This window comes from Amblyomma maculatum, chromosome 11, assembly GCF_055883805.1.
Source record: "Amblyomma maculatum isolate TAMU_Amacu chromosome 11, ASM5588380v1, whole genome shotgun sequence".
NCBI lineage: Eukaryota > Metazoa > Arthropoda > Arachnida > Ixodida > Ixodidae > Amblyomma > Amblyomma maculatum.
The window spans coordinates 24,398,280-24,412,531 of NC_139354.1; positions in this window are offsets into that span (position 1 = coordinate 24,398,280).

Sequence of the window (14,252 nt, forward strand, 5' to 3'; positions counted from 1 at the left end):
CCACTCCCAACAGCATGCATTGCATATAGTCAGGAACTAAGCTCCACACTTTATGGTCATAAACTGCTCCATGTTGATTAGTAGGGAGAAGATCTTACCACCCCTTACTGTTTCCTGCTTCACAAGTTTCTTTGCCAGATGTAAAACCATCTGCTGCTTTTCTCAGAACTCCATCTTCCATTGCGTACTTTGATGCTCTTTCAACACTCTCCTCTCTCTGTAAGCATGAATTGCAGTCAACGCACATGTTAAATTGCGTCAAACCGCCCCGACTACTAAGTCAATGGCATAACAAATGCAGAAGGCCTTCAAGTTTAGTTTTATTCCTTTGGGATTAAAGTCAAATCCTTACTCTGACAATATATTCGTGACCTCAACAAAGCCACCCTGAAAGATGTTCATGTGAGGTTTGTCTTTACCAAACCACAGAGCTGCAAATAACAAATTGTTCATCCTTTCTGTTGGTGGCAGCTTATTAATCATAACCTGAATAGGCCAAATTGAAGTGCAAATCGATTTGAATATGGGACAGCCGTCTGAATTCAGTGTAAAGCTGATTCTCTGCCCAGCTCGACTTGTAGCATGAACAAAGTTGCGGTACCTACTACCGTCATGAATATCAGATAAGTTGACTTTAGACTTTAGTGGCTTTCTCAGATCAAGGAAGTTGGACTTTTCTAAAACATTGTACAACTATGAAGGAAGATCTAAAAGGACAAAAAGGGCACCTCTGCAATGACTGATGATCCACATGGCTGACCACACTGAGAACATTCAGGAGAAAAGCTTGGCACAGACTCGCCCGCATCCACTGATCAGTTTGGGCAGATGTAGTAGTAGAAGGTAGTAGTAGAAAAGGTAGAAAATCTTGCTCAACTTGTATTTCGCCCGCGGAAGGACAGGGTGTTCAAAAAAGCATTCACTGTATCAATGAGGCTCAGCAGAGCACTAAATGCCAGACTTGATTAAGTGCATACCTGCAAATCATTAGCAGCATATCACCTGCTGTCCCAGCCAGCTTCGTTGGCCGGGTATGTTTGAAAAGATCCGCAAGTGCAGTATCAGTTGGTAAGTGGCTTGCACTCACACTGCGGGAGTGACAATCTTGCATACATAAAAAGGTGTCATATTAAAATTTAATATGCTACAGAGTCGATGTTGCAATGCACATAGATGCAGATAGTTTGCACATATGACAAGCAATATCTTTGACTGCAGAACCTAGGTTCTAAGTTGTAGGCTAGAGTAGCAGGTGATAAGTAGATTGGGTAAAATACGCAGGCTTTTGGTGTGCTTCCGGTTTCAAACATGGCAGTCAACATGATGGTGCGCACTATGTACTGGAAAAGCATGATGTGCAGTGTTTGTAAAATGTTTAAGGGTCCAGTGGACATGAGCTAAGCTGTGCAGTAATGTAGGCTTTCTGTAGCATTTTTGGAAATTATTACTGTTGGAGGGGCTAGGACCAGAAATCTACTCACCTGAGCACATTTTGAGAAAGACATACGTGAGCAAAGGTGAAGGAAAATTGGCAAAATAGATGCAATTTCTTGTACAGATAAAGACTTCAAGATTAAGCCTTCGTCACTTATTGAGTGCCACATGAAAACATTGCATTCTAGCCCACCAGGTCATCATTTCATCCCTACTCTGCAGTCGGTTCAAAAACAGAATATTCACTGCATGCTGCTCCCGGCGCTTCATCTTCAGTGGACGGTCATGGTTTCCTGCTTTCCTCGTCATCTGTTGGGATGACTTATGTTGTATCCGGTGGCAACTGAGGACCTTCACTGCACACTGAAGCGAATTCTTGTACAATGTTAAAAATCAGTCATGATCAGTACACAGTGCGGGCGTTCGCGGAGCACCTGTACATATGCTTTGCTCTTTTTCAACTTGTTAGTGCCAATTGCGCGTTGATCTTGGAGGCTAGAAATCTCCACCAGGGTTTAAATATTGCTTCTAATGACCTCGCTATTGCTGCTTTTTGGGACCTTCCATTGCGGCACAACGGCATCGTGCCGTCGTCACTGCCTTGACCACGAATACAGTTCAATCGGTCTGCCTATGGATGCTATGGACCTTGGTCTCGATAGGCCGGCTATTTCGGCCCGGTGCATTTGCCAATGCTGCTATGCACGCTCTCCTGACTTGTACTAAAACCTGAGGTTCAAATAGTTTTCATAAATTTCAAATATATTGTCAGCATTTCTTTTTTATCTCACAATTCACGGCAACATTTTGAATTTATATTAATTTTCATCTTTATTTAAAAAATAAAATTAAAGTAAAAATAATAAATAAATTAAAATAAAAGTAAAAAGGTAATAAAAATAAATTTAAAGTATTATCTCACATCACCATCGCTACCTCAGCTACCTCTTGACAGTGACGGCCAACACGCATGTTGCACTGGCCGCATTGTTTAGGCTACCGAAATTATGTTTACCCATGCTTATGTCCGTTACGAGGACGATAGGTGTTGTGCATTTTTCTAATCGACAACATTAGGGATTTAAAACCAAATGAACAGGAGTATTTTGACTCAACGTTCTATTCAGTGAAATGAGTGGACAAGGACGGCTCATACGACTTCTACCGGACAAGATTATTGCTACTTGGAGGTAATGTGAAACTGTAATTTTTCTGTCTGATGAACGATGACATGCATGCAATGCCACCCTACAGATGGACACTGCGCCTGTTTACTGTGGTACATTTTATTAACAGAACCTAAATTGTGTGATCGACCATACCTTGAGGCTCATATATAGCGGTAAGAAAGACATGAAGAAGACGTGATAATTCAGATAGAAGTAGTTCACATTTTTCCGCCTAACGCAGCGTTTCTGACGTTTGTTTCGGCGTTCAGTCACAGATTAGACTGAAAAACTGCACTGCAAGTGCAGGAACACGTGTAAATTAAGGAAGTAATCCACCATGTATGTGTTGCAGTGGCAATGCGGTAGTAAAATTTCAAAGTGCATTTTACCAGGTTGCAGTGTTTAGAAGCCTTAAATAATTTTGCCTCCATATTGTGTGAAAAATTTCATACTCGGAAGCAGATGTCCAGCATAAGGTGAAACGAACTCGGGTTCGAGTCAGACGCACAGTGGACTCGAGTGTTAGCAAAGAACCTCATGTAGTGTGTATCTCTTCAGTTAAAAGAAACCATTCCACTCTTTCTTTTCCATTTGGCAGAGCAAGTAACCGCTTCCTGTTTTGCCTGTTTATAGAAGCCTAAGAAGCAGAAACATGGGAAGAAGGACGATTTGTTGCAAGCACTTTCCAAGAAAAAGAAGGTTTTTAAACTGCTCTTCAGCCTGAACAAACAGAACTTTCAGCTGCATTAGCAGAGAATGAGCTGCTGAGGCAGGTGTAGTGGGATAAAGACATTGAAATAGAAATACTGCGGAGCTTGAACAAGACTCAATGAGAGGGTCATTGAAAGAATGGCGGACCTTAGTATCGTGGTCTCTTCAATTCTTGCTACTAATTTAAATGTGGTGCTAGTACTCAAAGGATGTGCATTTTAACCGCCCTGAAGAGGGCATAACTGGTTATTTAATACCACAAAAATAATGCTTCCAGCATTGCGGTCTCAAGGTGACTTTCTAGGTGTTACACGGTAACAGTAACTTTTGTTCAGGGTGATGAAAAAACTCACAGAAAAACTAAATGTTCAGAAACTTGATACGTGAAGACAGTAACACAATAAGGATTTTACCGAACTACACTGAAATGGCTTATTTCTTATTTAAAAAAAACGTGTTGCCACCTTTGTTACCGAAGCTCCTGTCCTTGTAGCACTTTACAGACTACTGACTCAGCTGAAAGCCTGAACTGCCACTGACAACTGTAGCATGTCCCATCCACAGTAACGAGGTCGGTATGCAAGGTTGAGTATTTCACTTCTGGCCCATAAAATGCTCTTGCAGGCTTTCTTTCCAGCAAGCCCAAAGTCCCAGTAAGCTCGGCGCCGGTCCCCAGGCAGCGGGTCGGCTTCGCTCCGTGACAGATTTGTGCTGGCGACCAATGCGCGCACCAATCGGACCTCTCGGGCCGCCGTCACCTGTTGCCTACTGATTGAATAATTTTATTGCTAACGTCTTTTCGAGGCTATATAACCGAGTGCACAACCTCTGGAGAAAGAGATCTTCACGAGCGTTCGTCCAGTGCCGTGCCGATCGCAAGGAAGGGACACATCGTTGTCTGCTTGGCCTTCGCTATCCTTCGACACACCATTAGTTGGTAGCTTTGGGATGTCCCAGGCATGAACGTGCAAGTGACTGGCACCGGTGACCTTGCAGCTTTAGATGAAAGCTGCGAATTTCGACCGCCATCACGCACCTCGGCGCGGTGAGTACCTCATGTTTCCCTGAAACACAATACTTTCTGTGACTCAGGTTATGCTTAGAGAAAGGTTTAAGTGCAGCGTTGTGTTAACCTTGCTTGTTTCAAGCCAAAAGAGAAAAGTTTCTGAAAGTCAAGGAATGCTAAGAGGGTAAAACAAGGTACCGTGGGAAATACTTGCGTGCGTTTTGCTAGAATGAGTTAGCGAATGTTAGGTATATTCTAAAAAAGGGCAAACAGCAGTAAGCCGGTGTGAAAGATGGAGTTGTGGCAAGCTCAGAAACTTCTCCAAATTTATGATGAGTTGGGCATTGATTTGGATTTAACAAAAAGAAAAAAGTACATTTTTGAGATCATGCGGGCAGAGAACGTGGCGTCTGAGAAATCCAATGAGGCCTGGAATGATATTCAAGAAAAGGAAAACAAAATGAAGCAGGAAGCCGATAGGCTGGGAAGCCGAGAGCGCAAGCTGATGCAGCTGGAGTTTTCAGTACATCAAAAAAGTGTGGAGAGGCATGAAACTTTAACTGTCATTCAAAGAAACTGTTCGCAACGGCGAGACGGTCTGCGACCGCCGAGGTCATAGCATAATATTTGGCAGACTTCGAGAGAGCATGCAGAAGTAAGCGCTTCGAGCGAGATAGTTGGGCACATAAATTGGTAGCTCTTCTCTCCGCTGAAGCGTCAGAAGAAATCAAGCGCATGTTGGACGGCGACTTAAAGACTACGATGAACTGAAAGAGTCATTACTAGTGAGACATCAGCTGTCACCGCAGGATCACTGCACTATATCATCGCGAGAAAACTGTACCAGGTCGTACTTTGATTTGGCGTATCAGTTGAAAGCCGCTGCAACTGAATGGCTAGACCCGGCGGAAGTTTTGGAGCAAATTGAATTTTCACCAGAATGAACTCCAGCTTGGGAAAGCGGCCGAGCAAGGTGACTAAAGCATTGAATAAAAAAGCCTCGGGTTACCTTGGTCGAGTCACTGGCAGCTGAAACGGTTCTGGCCGGCTCCATTAGCGAGGAATCCGCAGTGACACCGCCAAGCGAGGTGAACAGCACGTCGACCGTCGTAGCCAATTGTGACCTGGTTCCAGCTAGTGATAGTAGGGAACTGACACAGAACCGCCATTGGAGTCAAAAGCAGAAACTTGTGCAGTGTGTGGCGGTGATGTAGACTTGCTAGATGACAAAATTGCAGTTCCCAACATGTATATCGCCGTAGAACATGACACGTAGAAATATGAAAGGCCGATGAGGGAAACTGTGCAGCCCACGAGTTATGTTCAGCGAAGGAAGGCCCACGATAAATACGTGGACGCTGTAAAGAGCCAAAAAGCGAGCGACTACAAAGTAAGGATTCGTGCCCTCGCGCACTGAGTTGTATTCGTGAAAGCAACAGCCCTAGTCGAAAGATGGCGCCGTATACATGGCCCTAAAGATCAGCACGAAAGTTCTCTTCGAGACGTTCAAGAAGATTAGGTCTGCTATAAAATTCATCGCAAACAGCGTTTCAGGTATGTCCAGTGAAAACGCTGACGATATTGTGAAGGAATCAAGGCCATGATACAGTGCCAAGCAGCGACGAGAGCTGCCAAAAGAAGAAAGAGCTTTAAACTGCGGCCGCCGAAAAACGTGGATAGGCAGGTGCAAGAAAGCATGCTGCTGTCGAAAGCAGAGGAAAATCAAACTACCGCGAAAATAAAAGCGACGAAGATCCCAACGGAAGAAATGCCCCTGTGCTGAGAAAAAGCGCGACTGGTGCGCAAAGCGTCAGGAACGGGATAAGTATTCCAGCGAAGAGAATAATCGTAATCGCGTTTCTTCAATCGTAAAATGGAAGAAAATTTTCAAAGAAACGGACGACCGGAGCTGCAATGGAAGCAGGAGGGCAAACCACCCAAGTACTGCTAGATGATCTGCCATTTGTAGGAAGAGAGCTGAGTGCAAACTCGAACACTATGAGTCCTGAAAATTCGAGACATAGCCGCCTTCGATGAGCGTTAAGAGACAAACGGAAATGCTCGCGAGCATATTGGGAAAAAAAGAAATGAAGGATCTCCATGCTTACTTAATTGCATGTTTACGGCTCAAGTCATTTAAAGAGGTCTGGTTTTATTACTATTGCCTGAATATCAATTGTTTGTATTGCCGTTATTATGAGAACGAGAATTTGAACCTTGTGTACTGCCTCATACACTTGCGTCTTTTTGCAGTGAAAACCAAAAAGGTGGCCGCAATGTGACTGTTTTATTTTGAGCAATGCTTTTGTCTAGTGTGACGGGCGACAGAGGGCACTTTCTCGTGTCGCGTGTTGCCTGTTGTCAGTTGATATTGCACGCTGCAAAACGACCCACCGTGCAAAGTGACGAGACGCAAGGGCATCGGAGCAAGCCGAGCGAAGCTGGTCAAAGTACCTTGCCGACATTGCTGTGAGCAGAGATCCTGGCCTGGCCAGTGGAAACCGAGGCAATTGGAGCTACCTGACACCTGGACACTGGATATCGAGATGGGAGGACCTGGGGAATGAGCGCGCTTGGCATACGAACTACGTCGAAGCACCTCGTCTTCCCGGCGCATTGTCTGACTGCGGGGGTGCTGTTATTACTGCGCAAGCCGCTCGGATCCCGCTCAACCGATCGTCAAGCTTCTCCACCTAACCCCCCTTCGCAAACCCAAGTGCTGCTCCGCATGGCAGCGGAAAATTACCACGAAGCATCGGTGGTCAACGTGTTCAGCACGCCCGAAGTCCCTGTTAGCCCGACGGCGGTCCCCTGGCGGCAAATAGCCTTCGTGCCGCGGCAGATTTCAAGCGAGCGATCAGCACACTCGCTGACTGGATCTCTTGGGCCGCCGTCACGTGCTGGCTTGGATTGGATAACCTGAGTGACAACGTCTTTTCCAGGCTATATAAGCGAGTGCACATACTCTCGAGACCGAGATCTTCACGAGCGTTCGTCGAGTTACATGCCGCTCGCAAGGAGAGGACGCGTCGAGTAGTCTCGCCGGCCATCCTTGTGTGACTACAGTTGTGTCTAGCTTGTAGTCCTCGGTCCTTGTGGCCATTTTCTGTAAAATGCCCTGTACATAGTCTATAAAGACGCCATTGTTCATCTGTTCAACGCTGACTCGGTTTCATAGCTACCACCAAAGGAGGAGGCAGCTCTCGATCACGAAATTGGTGCCGTGAGTTACTGGCCATACTCCTTCGGCTCAGCAGTATGTAGAAATCGATGTAAAGGGATATGTTTTTGTAACATCAAAGTGGTGTTTTGTGCGGCTTGTTCAGAACGACCCTCGGGTACTTTCATTAATCGAATACTTATTTTTGAACTTTATTTTTATCCAGAGAAGATATTCATGTGATGAATCCGCCAAACTGTTTCAAAATTAAAGCTCAAAGTATTTTTATCCAGAGAAGATATTCATGTGATGAATCAGCCAAACAGTTTCAAAGAAAAAGTTTCAACATGCAAAATACCTGGAAATAAAGTTGAGAAAGCCCCATTCTAGCATTTTGGCCACTTATCTATTATATTTTAAGCTCGTCTTAATGTTCTGTCCTTGTAAGCATTCGGTGGTTTCAACATAAACTGAAGAAGGCATGTTGAGGCTCCTTACAATAACAACACAATCTCAAAAATCTTTTTGTAAAAACGGAGCAATCTCTTGAAACGGTGGGTAATTTTCGTATTATAGTAACCTGACATTTTCAAGCCGCGGTATCTCTCCTACTATTGGACGCTTATTTTTGTTCTACTATTGCTTAAAACATATTTCTTTGCATGGCACGGCTTTGCCTGACTCCCCTTCCGGTTAATATAAAATGACTGGTCTCTGTCTATACTTTCGTTCTCCTCTTGAATCACATTGCTCAGAGTTCATCTCAGTGATGGAGTGAGAAAGGCATCTTAAGTGTTTCCACTTCGTAAGTACGCTACCACCTCTTGCCCATCTTTCAGCAGAGACGGTACTAATGCAGCTGTCGCGCACTTACCTACATCATCGCCAACGTGGTTATCCTTGCTGAAGTCATGTTACGGAAAATATCTCATTTGCTTACAATTATTTCGGTCGGTTCTGTGCTTCTTGCATCCACCTAATCTCTGCAGCCTTCATAACATTCGTCACTATCTGCAACGTATGCAGTGTGCGAGAAATATGCGACCGGATTAGGTGGCTTCGCTATATCAAGGTAACGTTGTGATTTGGGCCGAGGCTTGACAGCTCTTGCTTCAACGCGTCCGATTCACATGATTCACATGCTTTCTCAAAATATTATATGCCAGGTGGAAACAACTAGCGTACTCTGCAGTCTCGAAAATAATTGTCCATGTTGCAGCTTTTGCTCTACTAGGTTTGATATCCGGGTGTTTCTCCCGAAAAACATTCGATAACGCCTGAACATTGTGCGTTCGGAATAAAAAGAAAGCGTTTGCAGTAACAAACTCTCATGCTCGGTAGTCGCGATTCGCTGCAGATCTCTTTTTATTATACTATGAATTAGTTTAATCCCAATAACACATTTTGAATCATCGCAATTATGTTTTTTCTGGTAATCAGGAGCTCAAAACCAACAGCAAGGCGATGCCATATTAATTTTGGAAGCTACTAAGAACTGCTTCTCTACAGTCCTGCAGCGTTGGAAAATCCGACGCTATTCTCATTAAGAAAGCGAAAATGAACGCAAGAGACGCGCAGAAAGCTCGGATATGGTTAAGAAGTAGAGGCACCAATGCATGTAAACAATAGAAACATTTTGTGTGCAAAAACAACCGAGCATGTGCACCAGTCACACGTTCGTAACAATGTATAAGACCCAGAACATTTAGCACGTGAGTTATCTTTTCAATCATAAACATGACGGTGTTTCTAGAGTGTACGGCTCCTATATATTTGTACGTTACGTTAGAAATAAAGCAATTGACTGTAAAACACACTCCTGCCTCTCTTGCCTAAATCTGAGCACCTTTCGCTTCTTCAACCAAACATGGATACTCAGCAACTAGAAAAGCAACTAGTTCTTTAAAAAGGTTTGTTATTGCCGGTGGAGGCAGCGGCGCGGATGCATCTATATATATATATATATATATATATATATATATATATATATATATATATATATATATAGAAATTGTTTGCTTGTCATTAATGGGCCAGAGTTTAATTCAAACAGGATGTCACACAACTTTCCCGATTATCTATTTTATTCCAACAGTTTCGGACGGTGGACCGTCCTTCTTCAAGGAAGAAGGACGGTCCACCGTCCTTCTTCCTTATATATATATATATATATATATATATATATAGTATAATATATATATATATATATATATTATACTCCCTCACGCCAGTTTCGGATGATGGACTGTCCTTCTTCAAAGTCTTCCTTGAAGAAGGACGGTCCACCGTCCGAAACTGTTGGAATAAAATAGATAATCGGGAAAGTTGTGTGACATCCTGTTTGAATTAAACTCTGGCCCATTAGTGACAAGCAAACAATTTCTATATATATATATATATATATATATATATATATATATATATATATATATATATATATATATATATATATATATATATATATATATATATATATATTTTTTTAATAATAATAAATAATATTAATAATAATAATAATATATAAATATATATATATATTAATAATAATTAATAATATTAATAATATATATATATATATAAATATATATATATATATATATATATATATATATATATATATATATATATATATATATATATATATATATATATATATATATATATATATATATATATAGATTGTGTGAGCCTTCTGTGGACCTTCTTTCATTTGTACATGCCATGATCTTCCTCTTTCATTTGTACATACCATCATCATCGTCCCGCGGCGCCGGCTCCGGCGCGCGCTTGGGTTCGTGATCGAATTAAAGCGCTAGACAAGGCTTCGCTGTCCTTGCCGTCACGACCTCGCCGTCTCGACCTAGCCTTCTCTTACAATATATATATATATATATATATATATATATATATATATATATATATATATATATATATATTATACTCCCTCACGCCAGTGTTTGAGGCACGAAGTGGTCCGGACAACCAGTAATCAAATTTTAAGCTTACACTCAATAGTGATTTTTAGCCTGCGTCTCAGGCATCAGTGGCCGCTTACTTAAATGGACTAACAAACATTTTGCTTACTTAATTCAGCAGTACCATCACTACAACCGAGTATACTTTCTTTTTGCAGCCTTAGCTTAACTAATATTGATTATTCCGTCTTCGTTTCTTGTGTCAAGGCTAATCTGAGCCAGCATATATTCTGTCGGGTGCTCAAAGGAACATCTTCGCGGAAACAACGTCAACGAAATATCGCTAAAATTAAAGCTGCAACACTGCACTGCGCTATCGCTACTATGCGCAGTGACAAATCATGCTTCACAAAACGACCCTTATCTGAAATACATATAAAAGTCTTCATTGTGATTACGCGCGTATTTCAAGCATGTGGAACTTGAGAAATCAAATAACTGTGGCGGAAATAAACAAATAACACTACCAATGTTACCGCCGGGGAAAACAATCAAAATGTGTGATGAAGGCTTACAAGAATAGGAAAAGGAGAAGATACGGTAACCTGTGTCTTTAAAACACAGCATTTTTTTATAGCTTCTGCAGTTGCTCGAGTGAGAGACAGAGAAACAAATGACCGGAATGGAAATGCGGGGACGTTAATTGGGCGATGCTCAGTAGGCAACTTTTCACGCGGGGAGGAGAACAAAGAAAGAAAAGGAAGTAACGACGACGAAATGAGTTTTGTGTCTGTAGACCACTATGATAAGCAAATAGAGGGCTTGCACTTAAAGATTACAGTCGAAAACCAAACACCATACCCTTTAGGAATACAGGAGGTCTTTCCCCGCTTTCCTTTGTGATGAAATTTTTGCTCAAAGGCCAAGAATGTTTGCTTCTGCAAGATGATGAAGGTTTGAGCCGCGAAGAGTTGCAGACAGGAAGGCACGCGCTGACTCAAACAGCAGGAAGTCACAAATATATTCTCAATCGTTTCATGAAACCCGCCCTGCTCAAAAGTTGGAGACTGCTATTGTGATGCGATAGGAATAGTTGTTTGTACACGATTCTCCTAGCCACAGACGGTGCTTTGTAGTTTAGCATGATAGAGGGTATGTCAATGGAATTGCAGTTTAAGTAATAGAGTCAAAGTGTTGCGAACGGGATGTCCTGTTACGAGACTCAAGGACAGTCGGAAAACCATTTGCGAATAAAAAACGTAGAAACGCTTTAGCGGTGATGAGGCTCAATATTTAATAGGACAGAATGACTCTGTTCTCCAGGGCGTCGACATTCAGCGAAAATTCGAGGTCAAGTATATCTGGCGGGAGGCAGATGCAGATGACGTGAGCGGGAAACTGACTGCTTGAAGAGCTGCGCGTCGACCATGTTGAATCCTGTGCGCGCGTGCAATACCGCGGTTTCTTCAAACTTGATGGTGCTCGCGTTTTTTTATGAAACTTTGTTTTTCACCAGCATGAAGAAAAGCTGTGTGCAGTGAATGTGACCAAGACTGAGTAAATTTGTGTACCATGTCCCAGTGTCGATAAAACCATTGCTACGCACCTGGGTGTAGGACAGGTTTCGTTCAAGTCAAGTGAGCACAACGAGAATTTTTGCTGTCTCTAGAACGGAGAGTTACTAAAAGATTTAGAGACGACCGCTGGCCTTTTAGGTAGAAATGAGCTCAGAGGATGACATGCAAGCGGACTTTACTCTGAGCCTCCCAGATTTCATGCTACCAGTTTGGCAGCTAGAGACTCTTCACCAGCACAAGCATATGTGTCTGACCACAGCCTGTGGTGCCAGTTATTATTGGTTAATATTTCTTAATGCAAGGTATGTTGGACGTCGATTTGTGATGAAAATCGGAAGCAAAGGTTGCATATGGCACTATACACAATGCCATCTCCAGCTGCTGCGATGAATTCGAACTCGCTCAGTTAACACATTACCTTGAAAGGGGAGGGGGCACTGCTGTACCCGTCGAGTCCACTGTTCGGCTTTGTCAGCAAGCTTAAAAAACCTGTTCACTAAATACTGTAGTTGCCATCAGTAGATGACATAACATTTAGTACGCCTTGGCAGCTGTGAAAGCAAGATTAGGGCGAGAGGTTGATTGCACAGCTCACACGTTCCGATTCTTTCTGCCAAGGTCATCACTTTTACGTAATCCCTAGCCTGGATATAAGGTGAAAAGAATAAACTGCAAGAAAATGAGGAAGAGAGAAAAAACAAAGCATCTTAAGCAAAATGATTAATGCTGAGAATGACTAAGTGCTTGTAGGAGCCTAATTGAAATAAGCGACAAATAAATTTCACAGGGACCTGGAAATTGTCAGGCCCTTCTTTGCACATCGTACATATCAATCTAGTAGACGACTGCTAGAAGGGCGGGAAACAAGGCGAAATAGAAGCATGTACATTCAGGTTTCACTGCGCACTATATTAGTCGACGTGTATTTAATATCTGAACATCAAAAAAAAAAGTTTCAATGAGTGCTACGTGTACTCAAAATTTCCGTTGACAACAAGGACAATTGAATACATTTTGTCATACAGTTAAAGCTGCAATATGTATTGCAAAATTTCGCAAATGGTTGAAGGTACCATAACTGTCAAGCGTCGCATTTGTAGATTACATGCATGGAGTTAAAATAGAAAGCTGGCTGAGCTCTGGCTAATAGCACGATCAGTATCGGCACACTTAAAATCATAAGTTCACCAACACGCAAAGTCGACGCAAGAACCTTATAAAGGTAACATTTGTTTTGATACCGACAGTCTCCAACAAACCAATGTCAGTGCAGATCATCTACGGATGGTCCGTCAGCCGTTAACCCCACCAAAGCAGGTACACGAATTAAAGCAATGCGTACATAACTGCGCGCCACCGTGCAGCGCCGCGGCTGGACGAAGAAAATACTTCATGGAAGTCTTTCGGGACGCCACCGATCGTGCTTCACATGAACCTCGTGTAAAACTACAACGCACTCTCGCGCTGTGCTTTAAACATAGTCGTATTAATAATATTCGAAATGTAAAAACTCTAGCGCTGTGCACTGAACTCCCTCGTGTTATGAAGCTCCATAAGCGTCGTTCCTTCATTTAACGTAGTTAAATACGCCATGCACATGCTCGGTTTCGTAAGAGATAGACCGCATCCGTGCCAGACAGGCTTTCGAAACCATCGAACAATGAGCAGCCAGAGAACTCCGTTGCCGAAAAGCTTACCAAGCGCGAAAGTGTGGTAACATCGAAACGGCAGCAGTGACTGCGGCTGCGGGCGATGGCCTACGCTTTAATAGAACTTTCGCACTAAAATAAGTATAATTTTTTAACCATTTATAAACTTACGTGTTAAAGCTAAGAAAGGCTTGTCAGTATGGCCAGTGCAGGTTAACTGTAGAGTTACGCAAACATTATGTACGCAGCAGAGCTTCATGGCAAAACTATCAATTATTTGATATTAACAAGCCACTTAACTGCCACCAAACGGAGCCAACGTCTAGTTCCACGCTCCCAATGCCTGTGGCATAGCAATGAAGCTTTTTGTGCCCAGCTGGTGACACATTCGCCCTACTTTTTGTCTTGTGAAGCCGTTCACTTCAGTAAGAAGCGCTTTAATACATTGGTTAAGAGACATGAAAAATTGTCGAAAGCTTTGATATCAGCTTGCCTCCGTACCCTACGCTTTGCACTTTCCATATTGTCTCGGTTACTGGTTTAAAATAATGTGCGAATAAATATTTATAATCAACCGCACTTGAGAATCATAGGATTTTTCTTGCAATTTAACCATCCAACTCGAGCAGGT